Source organism: Drosophila mauritiana, chromosome X (genome assembly GCF_004382145.1).
Source record: "Drosophila mauritiana strain mau12 chromosome X, ASM438214v1, whole genome shotgun sequence".
In the NCBI taxonomy this organism is placed as follows: Eukaryota; Metazoa; Arthropoda; class Insecta; order Diptera; family Drosophilidae; genus Drosophila; species Drosophila mauritiana.
In genome coordinates, this window is record NC_046672.1 from 23,032,795 (window position 1) to 23,049,276 (window position 16,482).

Here is a 16,482-nt window from a genome sequence, read left to right on the forward strand (position 1 = left end):
GCAAATGTCTTGATCATGGCGTGTTGCGCATTACATATGAATAAGAAGAAAATGAATTATGTTAAAGAAAAGAAATTTTTATCGGAAATTTAAATTTGGATATTTGATTTGTCAATTGGCTAATATTTATTTTAAAATGATGTAAAAATAGTTTTGCAATAAAATTGTAGAGAACGAATCATGTTGGTAATATTTCACGAGGACGTGTAAAGGTCAGGATGGCCGTGTCGGCGCATACTTTTGTAAGCTGGTGGATGTGCTAGAATATTTCACAAGAATAATAATTCCATCAGCTCGGGGAAATCATTGGTATGTCAGCATATTGTATTATGTGTTAGAATATTCCAGAAGTACAGTAATTTCATCATTTCGGGAAATCATTGGTATTTCATCATATTACAATATTGCATACTGCGTTGCTATTGGTCGGCTGTATTTTTGTAGCTTTGGCATCTCCTGTTACAGCGCGGCGGCAGCGTGTGGTCGCTGTCGCCGAGTGTGGTTCGAAGGTTAGCACGGAGAAGAAGTGAGTGACACGAATTAATTGTGTGTAGAACTTCGGTGCGTTCGAAACTCGCTGCGCGAAATGGAGAATAATAATTGTGCTCCGACATATTCATATGATTTTGGCAATAATATGAGTAAATTAAATAATATACATATGAAAATGATTAATTATTATATGTATAAGGGAAAAAATGCTGAAAATATCCCACATTCCTTAGTATTATAGAGAAAAGCCATTATAGTGTACAAATTTGTTTCTCAGTTCTATAGAACACGGGACTTGGCTCCGCGGATAATAGGAATATATACGCTTTTTAGATAATATCGTTGAAACAAAAGTCAAGTTTCTATTATATATAGAATAACAAATCGTTTCCATATATTATCTTTAATTTTTGGAGGCAGGCAAATATTAATTTATTACCTGCCGTATAGTTGGATTATTATATCGTTACGGTATAATACAAATATGGATTCTTATGAAAGAAATATAAAATTATATTTTAAATGTGGAAATATTATCATATGCGCTTGGTTTTATTTTATATATTACCAGAGAGATATATGAAAAGAGATAAATTTTAAATTTATCTTCAAAATGCAAATGATTTAACTTAATATTTATATTGGTTAAACAAAAATTGTTCATGTGTGGATACAATAATTATGTATGTTGGAAATAACATGATATTTTATAACGAAATATGTATGTATAAAAAGATAAAATTATAGAAACATATATATTACAATAATTATATGAAATTCTTGTTATATTGGTAAAACAAGTATAAATTAAAAATGAAAATATGGATTACGAATGCTATATAAAAATAACCGTAATCGAATGGATTTTTTACTTATAAATATATATTTAAAATTTTACCCAAAGGCGAAATATTGAATTTTATTCAATATAATAAAAATCATGGAATTATATAAAGTGAAAAATCTATATATCTATATATCTATTATATTGCTTATTTCGATTCAAAATATATGAATGGAATATGAAGGAAAAACATTATTCTGGTTGATCCTGCCAGTAGTTATATGCTTGTCTCAAAGATTAAGCCATGCATGTCTAAGTACACACGAATTAAAAGTGAAACCGCAAAAGGCTCATTATATCAGTTATGGTTCCTTAGATCGTTAACAGTTACTTGGATAACTGTGGTAATTCTAGAGCTAAGTCATGCAATTAAAACATGAACCTTATGGGACATTTGCTTTTATTAGGCTAAAACCAAGCGATCGCAAGATCGTTATATTGGTTTAACTCTAGATAACATGCAGATCGTATGGTCTTGTACCGACGACAGATCTTTCAAATGTCTGCCCTATCAACTTTTGATGGTAGTATCTAGGACTACCATGGTTGCAACGGGTAACGGGGAATCAGGGTTCGATTCCGGAGAGGGAGCCTGAGAAACGGCTACCACATCTAAGGAAGGCAGCAGGCGCGTAAATTACCCACTCCCAGCTCGGGGAGGTAGTGACGAAAAATAACAATACAGGACTCATATCCGAGGCCCTGTAATTGGAATGAGTACACTTTAAATCCTTTAACAAGGACCAATTGGAGGGCAAGTCTGGTGCCAGCAGCCGCGGTAATTCCAGCTCCAATAGCGTATATTAAAGTTGTTGCGGTTAAAACGTTCGTAGTTGAACTTGTGCTTCATACGGGTAGTACAACTTACAATTGTGGTTAGTACTATACCTTTATGTATGTAAGCGTATTACCGGTGGAGTTCTTATATGTGATTAAATACTTGTATTTTTTCATATGTTCCTCCTATTTAAAAACCTGCACTAGTGCTCTTAAACGAGTGTTATTGTGGGCCGGTACTATTACTTTGAACAAATTAGAGTGCTTAAAGCAGGCTTCAAATGCCCGAATATTCTGTGCATGGGATAATGAAATAAGACCTCTGTTCTGCTTTCATTGGTTTTCAGATCAAGAGGTAATGATTAATAGAAATAGAAGCAGTTTGGGGGCATTAGTATTACGACGCGAGAGGTGAAATTCTTGGACCGTCATAAGACTAACTTAAGCGAAAGCATTTGCCAAAGATGTTTTCATTAATCAAGAACGAAAGTTAGAGGTTCGAAGGCGATCAGATACCGCCCTAGTTCTAACCATAAACGATGCCAGCTAGCAATTGGGTGTAGCTACTTTTATGGCTCTCTCAGTCGCTTCCCGGGAAACCAAAGCTTTTGGGCTCCGGGGGAAGTATGGTTGCAAAGCTGAAACTTAAAGGAATTGACGGAAGGGCACCACCAGGAGTGGAGCCTGCGGCTTAATTTGACTCAACACGGGAAAACTTACCAGGTCCGAACATAAGTGTGTAAGACAGATTGATAGCTCTTTCTCGAATCTAGTGGTGGTGGTGCATGGCCGTTCTTAGTTCGTGGAGTGATTTGTCTGGTTAATTCCGATAACGAACGAGACTCAAATATATTAAATAGATATCTTCAGGATTATGGTGCTGAAGCTTATGTAGCCTTCATTCATGGTGGCAGTAAAATGTTTATTGTGTTTGTTGGTTTGTCCCATTATAAGGACACTAGCTTCTTAAATGGACAAATTGCGTCTAGCAATAATGAGATTGAGCAATAACAGGTCTGTGATGCCCTTAGATGTCCTGGGCTGCACGCGCGCTACAATGAAAGTATCAACGTGTATTTCCTAGACCGAGAGGTCCGGGTAAACCGCTGAACCACTTTCATGCTTGGGATTGTGAACTGAAACTGTTCACATGAACTTGGAATTCCCAGTAAGTGTGAGTCATTAACTCGCATTGATTACGTCCCTGCCCTTTGTACACACCGCCCGTCGCTACTACCGATTGAATTATTTAGTGAGGTCTCCGGACGTGATCACTGTGACGCCTTGCGTATTACGGCTGTTTCGCAAAAGTTGACCGAACTTGATTATTTAGAGGAAGTAAAAGTCGTAACAAGGTTTCCGTAGGTGAACCTGCGGAAGGATCATTATTGTATAATATCCTTATCGTTAATAAACATTTGTTATAATACAAATAAATACAATTTACCAAAATAAAAATATTACAAAATGATTCCACGGAATCAAAAGTTAAAGTCAAAATAAAATGAAGATGGCTTTTATTTTATATGTGGGGCTTGGCAACCTCATAAAAAGACTTTAACATTATTAATGTTGTTGTGCCTATTTGTGGCAGTACTTACTACAACAATGGCGTTTCCTAAAAAAACAAATTCTCGAAAATGGAAATCGAAGAAACTAAACAAAATTTGAAAGTAGAAGTCGAATTAAAATTAAAATAATTTTGAATGTGGTAATCGAAATAAGTGTGTGTGTATATGGACCATAATATCATATACACGCGTTGCGAATATGTATTGTTCATCTATGTTATGAGCATACGTTGGCTAATGCAACAACCTAAAATATACAATGTTTGTACCTGTCATCCATCAGGTTAATGTTTTATACAAATTTTGCAGTATGTGTCACCCAAAATAGCAAACCATAACCAGATTATTATGATACATAATGCTTATATGAAACTAAGACATATCGCAACATTTATTTTTAGGTATAAAAATAAATTTATTGAAGGAATTGATATATGCCAGTAAAATGGTGTATTTTTAATTTCTTTCAATAAAAACAATATTGATATTATATAAAAATGAATAATAAAACTCTAAGCGGTGGATCACTCGGCTCATGGGTCGATGAAGAACGCAGCAAACTGTGCGTCATCGTGTGAACTGCAGGACACATGAACATCGACATTTTGAACGCATATCGCAGTCCATGCTGTTATGTACTTTAATTAATTTTATAGTGCTGCTTGGACTACACATGGTTGAGGGTTGTAAGACTATGCAAATTAATTTGTTTATAAATTTTTTATAAGCATATGGTATATTATTGGATTAAATAATGATTTTATTCATAATATTAAAAAAGAAATGAAAAACATTATCTCACATTTGAATGTGAAAAACAATCTATACAATCAATCAATCTATAATTGTCTCTTATTAATGATTCGGAAAAAGAAAAATCTTGGTTTTGTTATTATTCTTCGTTGGTTCGTTAAATGGATAAAAAATAACTTTGCTTACAAGAACTATTGGAACTATTTATAACGAATTTAATTGATTGTTTTATCATTTATATATAAAGAATTTATGGCAAAATATAGTTATATATACAACCTCAACTCATATGGGACTACCCCCTGAATTTAAGCATATTAATTAGGGGAGGAAAAGAAACTAACAAGGATTTTCTTAGTAGCGGCGAGCGAAAAGAAAACAGTTCAGCACTAAGTCACTTTGTCTATATGGCAAATGTGAGATGCAGTGTATGGAGCGTCAATATTCTAGTATGAGAAATTAATGATTTAAGTCCTTCTTAAATGAGGCCATTTACCCATAGAGGGTGCCAGGCCCGTATAACGTTAATGATTACTAGATGATGTTTCCAAAGAGTCGTGTTGCTTGATAGTGCAGCACTAAGTGGGTGGTAAACTCCATCTAAAACTAAATATAACCATGAGACCGATAGTAAACAAGTACCGTGAGGGAAAGTTGAAAAGAACTCTGAATAGAGAGTTAAACAGTACGTGAAACTGCTTAGAGGTTAAGCCCGATGAACCTGAATATCCGTTATGGAAAATTCATCATTAAAATTGTAATATTTAAATAATATTATTAAGAATAATGTGCATTTTTTCCATATAAGGACATTGTAATCTATTAGCATATCCCAAATTTATCATAAAATATAACTTATAGTTTATTCCAATTAAATTGCTTGCATTTTAACACAGAATAAATGTTATTAATTTGATAAAGTGCTGATAGATTTATATTATTACAGAGCGTTAATTTTTCGGAATTATATAATGGCATAATTATCATTGATTTTTGTGTTTATTATATGCTCTTGTATGATTAACAATGCGAAAGATTCAGGATACCTTCGGGACCCGTCTTGAAACACGGACCAAGGAGTCTAACATATGTGCAAGTTATTGGGATGTAAACCTAATAGCATAATTAACTTGACTAATAATGGGATTAGTTTTTTAGCTATTTATAGCTAATTAAAACAATCCCGGGGCGTTCTATATAGTAATGTATAATGTATATTTATATTATTTATGCCTTTAACTGGAACGTACCTTGAGCATATATGCTGTGACCCGAAAGATGGTGAACTATACTTGATCAGGTTGAAGTCAGGGGAAACCCTGATGGAAGACCGAAACAGTTCTGACGTGCAAATCGATTGTCAGAATTGAGTATAGGGGCGAAAGACCAATCGAACCATCTAGTAGCTGGTTCCTTCCGAAGTTTCCCTCAGGATAGCTGGTGCATTTTAATATTATATAAAATAATCTTATCTGGTAAAGCGAATGATTAGAGGCCTTAGGGTCGAAACGATCTTAACCTATTCTCAAACTTTAAATGGGTAAGAACCTTAACTTTCTTGATATGAAGTTCAAGGTTATGATATAATGTGCCCAGTGGGCCACTTTTGGTAAGCAGAAATGGCGCTGTGGGATGAACCAAACGTAATGTTACGGTGCCCAAATTAACAACTCAAGCAGATACCAAGAAAGGCGTTGGTTGCTTAAAACAGCAGGACGGTGATCATGGAAGTCGAAATCCGCTAAGGAGTGTGTAACAACTCACCTGCCGAAGCAACTAGCCCTTAAAATGGATGGCGCTTAAGTTGTATACCTATACATTACCGCTAAAGTAGATGATTTATATTACTTGTGATATAAATTTTGAAACTTTAGTGAGTAGGAAGGTACAATGGTATGCGTAGAAGTGTTTGGCGTAAGCCTGCATGGAGCTGCCATTGGTACAGATCTTGGTGGTAGTAGCAAATAATCGAATGAGACCTTGGAGGACTGAAGTGAAGAAGGGTTTCGTGTGAACAGTGGTTGATCACGAGTTAGTCGGTCCTAAGTTCAAGGCGAAAGCCGAAAATTTTCAAGTAAAACAAAAATGCCTAACCATATAAACAAAGCGAATATAATACACTTGAATAATTTTGAACGAAAGGGAATACGGTTCCAATTCCGTAACCTGTTGAGTATCCGTTTGTTATTAAATATGGGCCTCGTGCTCATCCTGGCAACAGGAACGACCATAAAGAAGCCGTCGAGAGATATCGGAAGAGTTTTCTTTTCTGTTTTATAGCCGTACTACCATGGAAGTCTTTCGCAGAGAGATATGGTGATGGGCTAGAAGAGCATGACATATACTGTTGTGTCGATATTTTCTCCTCGGACCTTGAAAATTTATGGTGGGGACACGCAAACTTCTCAACAGGCCGTACCAATATCCGCAGCTGGTCTCCAAGGTGAAGAGTCTCTAGTCGATAGAATAATGTAGGTAAGGGAAGTCGGCAAATTAGATCCGTAACTTCGGGATAAGGATTGGCTCTGAAGATTGAGATAGTCGGGCTTGATTGGGAAACAATAACATGGTTTATGTGCTCGTTCTGGGTAAATAGAGTTTCTAGCATTTATGTTAGTTACTTGTTCCCCGGATAGTTTAGTTACGTAGCCAATTGTGGAACTTTCTTGCTAAAATTTTTAAGAATACTATTTGGGTTAAACCAATTAGTTCTTATCAATTATAACGATTATCAATTAACAATCAATTCAGAACTGGCACGGACTTGGGGAATCCGACTGTCTAATTAAAACAAAGCATTGTGATGGCCCTAGCGGGTGTTGACACAATGTGATTTCTGCCCAGTGCTCTGAATGTCAAAGTGAAGAAATTCAAGTAAGCGCGGGTCAACGGCGGGAGTAACTATGACTATAACTATAACTATGGGGATCAGGGGTATTTGCGAGCAGAGGGGGAGTATTTTTCTGTAATTCGTAAGTCATATCATATGATGTGCGGAAAGGGAATGGTACTCTGTAACTCACAAGTCTCTCATTTACTCAAGTCGACTCAAAACCTCCTCGTGGTGGTCCCCGGTAATGCTAAACTTGTTTAGCAGCTAATTTGAGCGGCAAAACTTTTCCGATGGGTTGGTTCCCCAGAGGAAATTTATTCATATTGGTACTACAAACACAAATAACGAGCCTCGGATAACTTTACACAATCTGATGACGACCCGACCCCCCGTGGATATCTTCCCGGAGGACCAATATGAACCAAACGCAGCGGCTACTCTATCTAGGGTTCCCTGCACAGTATGTGGACGGTCCTTTAACAGCAAGAGAGGACTCGGTGTTCACATGCGATCTCGGCACCCAGACGAACTTGATGAAGAACGTCGACGTGTCGATATAAAGGCAAGGTGGAGTGAGGAAGAGAAGTGGATGATGGCGAGAAAGGAGGTTGAGCTCACAGCAAATGGACATAAACACATGAACAAGCAACTAGCGGTATATTTTGCAAACCGCAGCGTCGAAGCCATCAAAAAGCTAAGACAGAGGGGCGATTATAAGGAGAAAATAGAGCAGATAAGAGGGCAATCTGCTCTCGTCCCGGAAGTTGCAAATCTAACCATAAGGCGCCGCCCTAGTAGAAGTGAGCAAAACCACCAAGTAACAACATCAGAAACAACTCCAATCACTCCCTTCGAACAGTAGAACAGGGAAATTTTGCGGAAACTGCGTGGGTATAGCCCCGTAGAATGCCATTCCAAATGGAGAGCCCAAGAGCTACAAACGATCATTGACAGGGCAGAGCTCGAGGGAAAGGAAATCACTCTCCAATGCTTATCGCTATATCTCTTGGGAATTTTTCCGGCACAGGGTGTATGGTACGAGACACGCTGACGAGGCCTCCTCGGAGACCTCGGAATAGGAGAGAAAGCAGAAGGCAGCAGTATGCTGTCGTCCAGCGTAACTGGGATAAGCATAAAGGAAGATGCATCAAGTCCTTGCTAAATGGAACTGATGAGTCGGTAATGCCAAGCCAAGAAGTAATGGTTCCCTACTGGAGAGAAGTAATGACTCAGCCTAGCCCAAGCTCTTGCAGTGGAGAAGTGATACAAATGGATCACTCGCTTGAGAGGATTTGGTCTGCTATTACGGAGCATGACCTTCGGGCGTCAAGAATCTCATTATCTTCATCTCCGGGGCCTGACGGGATAACTCCAAAATCTGCCAGGGAGGTGCCGTCAGGTATTATGTTGCGAATAATGAACCTATTTCTATGGTGCGGTAATCTACCACACTCTATCCGACTGGTCTTCATCCCGAAGACGGTGACGGCGAAGCGACCGCAAGACTTTCGTCCAATATCGGTGCCTTCAGTCCTGGTAAGACAGCTAAATGCAATATTGGCAACCCGGTTGAACTCATCAATCAATTGGGACCCGCGCCAGCGTGGCTTCTTACCTACCGACGGATGTGCCGATAATGCGACGATAGTTGACTTAGTCTTGAGGCATAGCCATAAGCACTTTAGATCTTGCTACATAGCAAATTTAGATGTAAGCAAGGCATTCGATTCTTTATCGCATGCATCTATATATGACACCTTACGTGCTTATGGTGCGCCAAAGGGCTTCGTTGACTACGTACAGAATACGTACGAGGGTGGCGGTACCAGTCTCAATGGGGACGGTTGGAGTTCAGAGGAATTCGTCCCTGCCAGAGGAGTGAAGCAGGGTGACCCTTTGTCTCCTATTCTATTTAACTTGGTAATGGACAGGTTACTTAGAAACCTACCCAGCGAAATTGGTACCAAAGTCGGAAATGCCATTACTAACGCGGCCGCGTTTGCAGATGATTTGGTACTATTTGCTGAAACTCGAATGGGACTTCAAGTATTGTTGGACAAAACGCTGGATTTTCTATCTCTCGTCGGCCTCAAACTTAATGCCGACAAATGTTTTACCGTTGGCATTAAGGGCCAGCCGAAACAGAAGTGTACCGTGCTAGAGGCACAGAGCTTCTACGTAGGCTCAAGGGAGATTCCATCACTGAAGCGAACGGACGAGTGGAAGTACTTAGGCATCAACTTCACTGCAACCGGGAGGGTTCGATGCAATCCGGCCGAGGACATTGGTCCAAAGCTACAAAGATTGACAAAGGCCCCCTCAAACCACAACAGAGGATGTTCGCCCTTAGGACTGTCCTTATCCCACAGCTCTATCACAAGTTAGCCCTTGGGAGTGTGACGATAGGCGTCCTACGAAAAACTGACAAACTAATAAGATATTATGTGCGAAGATGGCTAAATCTTCCGCTGGATGTGCCGATAGCATTCATTCATGCACCCCCAAAAAGTGGAGGTCTCGGAATTCCATCACTAAGATGGGTAGCTCCAATGTTAAGGCTAAGACGATTGAGTAACATTAAATGGCCTCACCTCACGCAAAACGAGGTAGCCAGCTCTTTCCTCGAAGCCGAAAAACAACGGGCCCGAGATAGATTATTGGCAGAACAAAATGAATTGTTATCGCGTCCGGCAATAGAAAAATATTGGGCGAACAAATTGTACCTCTCAGTTGATGGTAGCGGACTCCGTGAATAGGGCCATTGGGGACCGCAACACGGGTGGGTTAATCAACCCACGCGTTTACTAACAGGAAAGGAATATATAGACGGTATTCGTCTGCGGATAAATGCCCTACCCACGAAGTCTCGTACTACAAGGGGAAGGCACGAATTGGAACGACAGTGTCGTGCAGGATGTGACGCTCCCGAAACAACAAACCACATAATGCAAAAATGTTACCGATCGCATGGGAGGCGCGTAGCTAGACACAACTGCGTAGTAAATCGAATCAAGCGGGGACTTGAGGAGAGAGGCTGCGTGGTCATTGTTGAACCAAGTCTGCAGTGCGAATCCGGCCTTAATAAACCGGACCTGGTGGCACTACGACAAGATCACATTGATGTGATCGACATACAAATTGTGACAGACGGACACTCTATGGATGATGCACACCAGCGCAAAATCAATAGATACGACAGACCGGACATACGAACTGAATTGCGTCGCAGATTCGAAGCCGCAGGTGACATTGAATTCCATTCTGCCACCCTGAACTGGAGGGGGATCTGGAGTGGTCAATCCGTTAAAAGATTGATAGCAAGGGTCTCCTCAGCAAATATGATAGTCATATCATTAGCGTCCAGGTTATGAGAGGCAGTCTCGGTTGTTTTAAACAGTTCATGTACCTGAGCGGGTTTTCCCGTGATTGGACTTAGCTAAAACGTTTGGTTCAAATCATTTGCTTGCTGTCTTGGCATAACATCAATAAAGGCATAAACATCGCAAAATAATGGTTATATACAAATGGCTATGAGGATGGTTTTAGTACGTAGGCGTTGCGGAACTTCGGTTCAGATAGAGCAATGAATCGTGCATGCTAGGAAAACTGACCACACGCAGTGTTGGCAGCCCTAGTATCTTTCGATAGATTTCCATACCTCCGCGATCAAAAAAAAAAAAATAGCCAAATGCCTCGTCATCTAATTAGTGACGCGCATGAATGGATTAACGAGATTCCTACTGTCCCTATCTATAGCTTCTAGTCCGGGACGCTTGTCTGGCGTATCCAGACACATACACCATGTTGATACATGCACCACTTGTGGGTGTTCAGGGTGTCGTGGTTGTAATCCCTTCAGTGTGGAACACGCCACGTAAAACAAGTTCGGAGAGATCTGAAAAGTCGTCGTTGTCCCTATCTACTATCTAGCGAAACCACAGCCAAGGGAACGGGCTTGGAATAATTAGCGGGGAAAGAAGACCCTTTTGAGCTTGACTCTATCTGGCAGTGTAAGGAGACATAAGAGGTGTAGAATAAGTGGGAGATATTAGACCTCGGTTTGGTATCGTCAATGAAATACCACTACTCTTATTGTTTCCTTACTTACTTGATTAAATGGAACGTGTATCATTTCCTAGCCATTATACGGATATATTTATTATATCTTATGGTATTGGGTTTTGATGCAAGCTTCTTGATCAAAGTATCACGAGTTTGTTATATAATCGCAAACAAATTCTTTAATAAAACGATGCATTTATGTATTTTTGATTTGAAAATTTGGTATAACTCCAATTACTCAGGTATGATCCAATTCAAGGACATTGACAGGTAGGGAGTTTGACTGGGGCGGTACATCTCTCAAATAATAACGGAGGTGTCCCAAGGCCAGCTCAGTGCGGACAGAAACCACACATAGAGCAAAAGGGCAAATGATGACTTGATCTCGGTGTTCAGTACACACAGGGACAGCAAAAGCTCGGCCTATCGATCCTTTTGGTTTAAAGAGTTTTTAACAAGAGGTGTCAGAAAAGTTACCATAGGGATAACTGGCTTGTGGCGGCCAAGCGTTCATAGCGACGTCGCTTTTTGATCCTTCGATGTCGTCTCTTCCTATCATTGTGAAGCAAAATTTACCAAGCGTTGGATTGTTCACCCATGCAAGGGAACGTGAGCTGGGTTTAGACCGTCGTGAGACAGGTTAGTTTTACCCTACTAATGACAAATCGTTGTTGCGACAGCATTCCTGCGTAGTACGAGAGGAACCGCAGGTACGGACCAATGGCACAATACTTGTTTGAGCGAAAAGTGGTATGACGCTACGTCCGTTGGATTATGCCTGAACGCCTCTAAGGTCGTATCCGTGCTGGACTGCAATGATAAATAAGGGGCAATTTGCGTTGTATGGCTTCTAAACCATTTAAAGTTTATATTTTATTTATAAACGACAATGGATGTGATGTCAATGTTATTTGTAACATAGTACATTAGGAGGATCTTCGATCACCTGATGCCGCGCATGAATGGATTAACGACGGACGTGTTTTCGTTGCGCTCGTGTACAGATTGCGAATAACTAAGTTTTCCTTGTTTGGAAAGTAATTAAATCGGTGATTTAGTGCTCCGCGTAAGTCGAGCGAAAATTGTCGAGTGTTAAAAACAAGCGGTTTGGAAATTATTAACAATAAACTATTGGAAATTTTCCACTCCGCACGTGCTGCGAGGCGAGCTTACGAGTAAGTTTTTCGAGTAAGCTTTTTGAGCAGCTGTCAAAAAGCTTATTGGTGGCAGTCACTACTAGGGTTTGTGTCTAGGGACAGTTTTAGTGCTACCAGACTCTACCGATAGGTGGAGCTCTGGAGCATCCACCTTTTGTCACTGAGCAAACGAGCATACGGTTGCTGGCGTCGACGGTAGGAGGAGCCACCATCGGAGTTATGCCGATGGAGAGCGACAGCAGCGCGAGTGCCTTGAGCGGAAGTAGTGCCTCGAGGAAGTCCAGACGAGGCAGGCGCAGAAGCCATCTGGCCTCTAAGAGCTCGGCGCCGACGCAGGCGAAATTGGTTGCCCTGGCATCGAATGGAGTGCCAGAACCCGTTGGTGTACTGGAGGAGGCGTTTTCGTCGCTGGAGGACGCCCGGGCGGCTACGGCAAACGCTGCCATCGATGCTGCCCCCCCCCCCCCCCCCACGCTGCTGCCACCGCTGCTGATCCTACTGCTGCCCCTGTTGCCGACCACACTGCTGCCTTCGCCGTTTCCACTGCTGCTAAAATTGTTGCCACCAAGCACCAAGGCAAGCAGCTATGATGGCAGAGCTGTCGGCCACCCAGCGCATGGTGAGAACCAGCTTCCGCAGCCTAGGAGAAGTGGACACGGAAGAGCTCTCGTATGCTATCAGCCGCTACGATGAGCTGGTGTTGGCGTTAATGCTCCGGTGTGGAGAACTGGAGATGCGGCTCGCTATGCCGCCACCGCCGCCGCCGTCGTCGAATCCGTTGAAGATTACGGCCGCCAATGCTCCCCAGATGTCACAGGTTGCACCCATCGCTGCCCCGCGGACCACCAAGGTTCGCGAGACGTGGTCAGCGGTGGTGAAGTGCGACGACCCTGCGCTATCGGGGAAAGCTATAGCGGAAAAGGTGCGAACGATGGTTGCACCCTCCCTCGGAGTCAGAGTACATGAGGTACGTGAGCTCCGCCGAGGTGGTGGTGCGATCATTCGTACTCCTTCAGTTGGAGAGCTGCAGAAGGTGGTAGCATCAAAGAGGTTCGCTGAAGTTGGGCTAAATGTGGCACGAAATGCGGCCGAGAAGCCGAAGGAGGAAATGGTGAGTAGAGCAGCCGAACTTCCGGAGAACTTCTCAGAGTCGCCGTTGGACCAGCAAGTTTCGACCCTGCGCAGTATAGTACATAATGTATGCGATATTGCGCTGGGAAGAAAGTCGATTCGATCGCCCAACAGGAGAGCACGTTGGTGGACTGCCGACCTCAGCGCTGCAATGCGCGAAGTCCGGAGACTTCGTCGCCTACTCCAAGATGGAAGGCGTCGTGATGACGGTGCCGCTATAGAGCGTGTAGTGGTCGAGCTGAGGCGGGCCTCAGCCAACTACAAGAAGCTCATTGGGAGGTCAAAAATGGATGACTGGAAACGCTTCGTGGGAGATCATGCCGACGACCCATGGGGGCGCGTCTACAAGATTTGCCGAGGCCGCAGAAAGTGCACGGAGATTGGGTGCCTCCGCGTGAATGGCGAGCTCATCACTGATTGGGGTGACTGTGCACGAGTGCTCCTCCGCAATTTCTTCCCAGTTGCGGAGTCCGAAGCACCGACTGCCATCGCGGAGGAAGTCCCACCGGCCCTCGAAGAATTCGAGGTTGATGCATGTGTTGCCCGGTTGAAGAGCAGGCGCTCTCCCGGCTTGGACGGCATCAATGGCACTATCTGCAAGGCAGTCTGGCGCGCCATACCCGAGCACCTAGTATCGTTGTTTTCCCGATGCATCCGGTTAGGATACTTTCCCGCCGAGTGGAAGTGCCCACGAGTTGTCTCGCTGCTCAAAGGGCCAGATAAGGACAAGTGTGAGCCCTCCTCATATAGAGGAATATGCTTGCTGCCAGTCTTTGGTAAGGTGCTCGAGGCCATCATGGTGAATCGTGTGAGAGAAGTTCTTCCGGAAGGCTGCAGATGGCAGTTTGGATTTCGCCGAGGACGATGTGTGGAGGATGCTTGGAGACACGTGAAGAGCAGTGTTTGTGCCATCCCGGCGCAATACGTGCTCGGCACATTCGTGGTCTTCAAAGGAGCATTCGACAACGTCGAATGGAGTGCTGCACTCCGACGACTAGCCGACTTGGGATGCCGGGAGATGGGCTTGTGGCAGAGCTTTTTCTCCGGCCGAAGAGCAGTGATCCGAAGCAGTTCCGGTACTGTGGAAGTACCGGTAACTAGAGGCTGCCCGCAGGGGTCAATCAGTGGCCCATTTATCTGGGACATACTGATGGATGTACTGCTTCAGCGTCTCCAGCCGTATTGCCAGCTGAGTGCATACGCGGATGACTTGCTGCTTCTCGTCGAGGGAAATTCCCGAGCTATGCTAGAGGAAAAAGGAGCACAGCTGATGTCCATCGTAGAAGAGTGGGGAGCGGAAGTTGGCGTTGCCGTCTCGACCAGCAAGACGGTAATAATGCTGCTGAAAGGTGCCTTGAGACGTGCGCCTACGGTGAGGTTTGCTGGAGCGAACCTTCCGTATGTGCGTAGCTGTCGGTACCTTGGCATCACGGTCAGTGAAGGAATGAAATTCCTCACGCACATAGCTTCGCTTCGCCAGCGGATGACCGGAGTCGTTGGAGCATTGGCGCGTGTGCTTCGAGCCGACTGGGGCTTCAGTCCTCGAGCCAGGCGGACCATATATGACGGACTCATGGCACCTTGTGTGCTGTTTGGTGCCCCGGTATGGTATGACACCGCCGAACAAGTAGCCGCCCGGAGACGACTAGCCTCCTGCCAGAGGCTAATCCTGCTTGGATGCCTTTCGGTATGCCGAACAGCGTCCACAGTGGCACTGCAGGTACTTGGTGGAGCTCCCCCGCTTGACTTGGCTGTTAAGTTTTTAGCGGTCCAATACAAGCTGAAGCGTGGATACCCGCTGGAGGAGAGCGACTGGCTATACGACGAGGACACTACGTGTCTAAGCTGGAAGCAGAGGAAGACTAGAAGAGTGCTTACTGCAGAGTTGGCAGAACAGATGGGATGATGACAGCGAACCAGGACGGGTGACGCATAAATTCATCCCATATGTCACTCTCGCCTATCGGGATCCAAGATTTGGATTCTCGATGAGGACGTCTTACCTGCTGACAGGTCAAGGGTCGTTTAACGCATTTTTGCAAGAATCCTGGAAGATCAACAGAGGACTCAACGGCTGGCAGTGTTTGCGGACGAAGTGTTCCGTAGGAGGAGGGGTGTTTAGCCCAACAACTTCGCCGTGTGGTTAGCGGGCGAGAATACTTCCACCATAGGTCCCTCTAACCCTGCTTGTCGGAGCAAAAAGAGGAGGCCCACCGAGCCTCTCTTTCGGTACCACGGGTTGTGCAGCTATCCAAGACTGCACATTGAGGTAGGCCCCCTGGTGGGAGTATCGTGGTGGCTGTGGTTGGTACCCATATCGCGGGTAGAGCCTTCGTGTTCGACGTTTGAGTTACGGTGCTGGTTGCGCAAAACTCGGGTGCTGTGACCCAGAGATCAGTAGAGATTTTAGGTAGATCTCGCTCCTCAGCAAGGGGGAGTGCTTGCCCGGCAAGCAAGTACTCGAATTGCTACCGGGGTGGTCGCTATGTACATAGCTATAGCTTCTAGTCCGGGACGCTTGTCTGGCGTATCCAGACACATACACCATGTTGATACATGCACCACTTGTGGGTGTTCAAGGTGTCGTGGTTGTAATCCCTTCAGTGTGGAACACGCCACGTAAAACAAGTTCGGAGAGATCTGAAAAGTCGTCGTCGTGTCCCTATCTACTATCTAGCGAAACCACAGCCAAGGGAACGGGCTTGGAATAATTAGCGGGGAAAGAAGACCCTTTTGAGCTTGACTCTAATCTGGCAGTGTAAGGAGACATAAGAGGTGTAGAATAAGTGGGAGATATTAGACCTCGGTTTGGTATCGTCAATGAAATACCACTACTCTTATTGTTTCCTTACTTACTTGATT

The 16,482-nt window shown here is 43.5% G+C and overlaps 2 non-coding genes and 1 pseudogene across 2 annotated transcripts; all 3 read left to right on the top strand.

The window, feature by feature from the left end:
- Positions 1-1,530: 1,530 nt before the first annotated feature.
- On the top strand, positions 1,531-3,501 carry LOC117148995. The gene has a single exon (XR_004459995.1). It is a non-coding gene; the product is annotated as a small subunit ribosomal RNA (ribosomal RNA).
- A 691-nt stretch (positions 3,502-4,192) lies between these two features.
- LOC117148953 lies at positions 4,193-4,371 on the top strand. Its single transcript, XR_004459958.1, has one exon. It is a non-coding gene; the product is annotated as a 5.8S ribosomal RNA (ribosomal RNA).
- A 341-nt stretch (positions 4,372-4,712) lies between these two features.
- On the top strand, positions 4,713-12,391 carry LOC117148961 (annotated as a pseudogene).
- Positions 12,392-16,482: the final 4,091 nt, after the last annotated feature.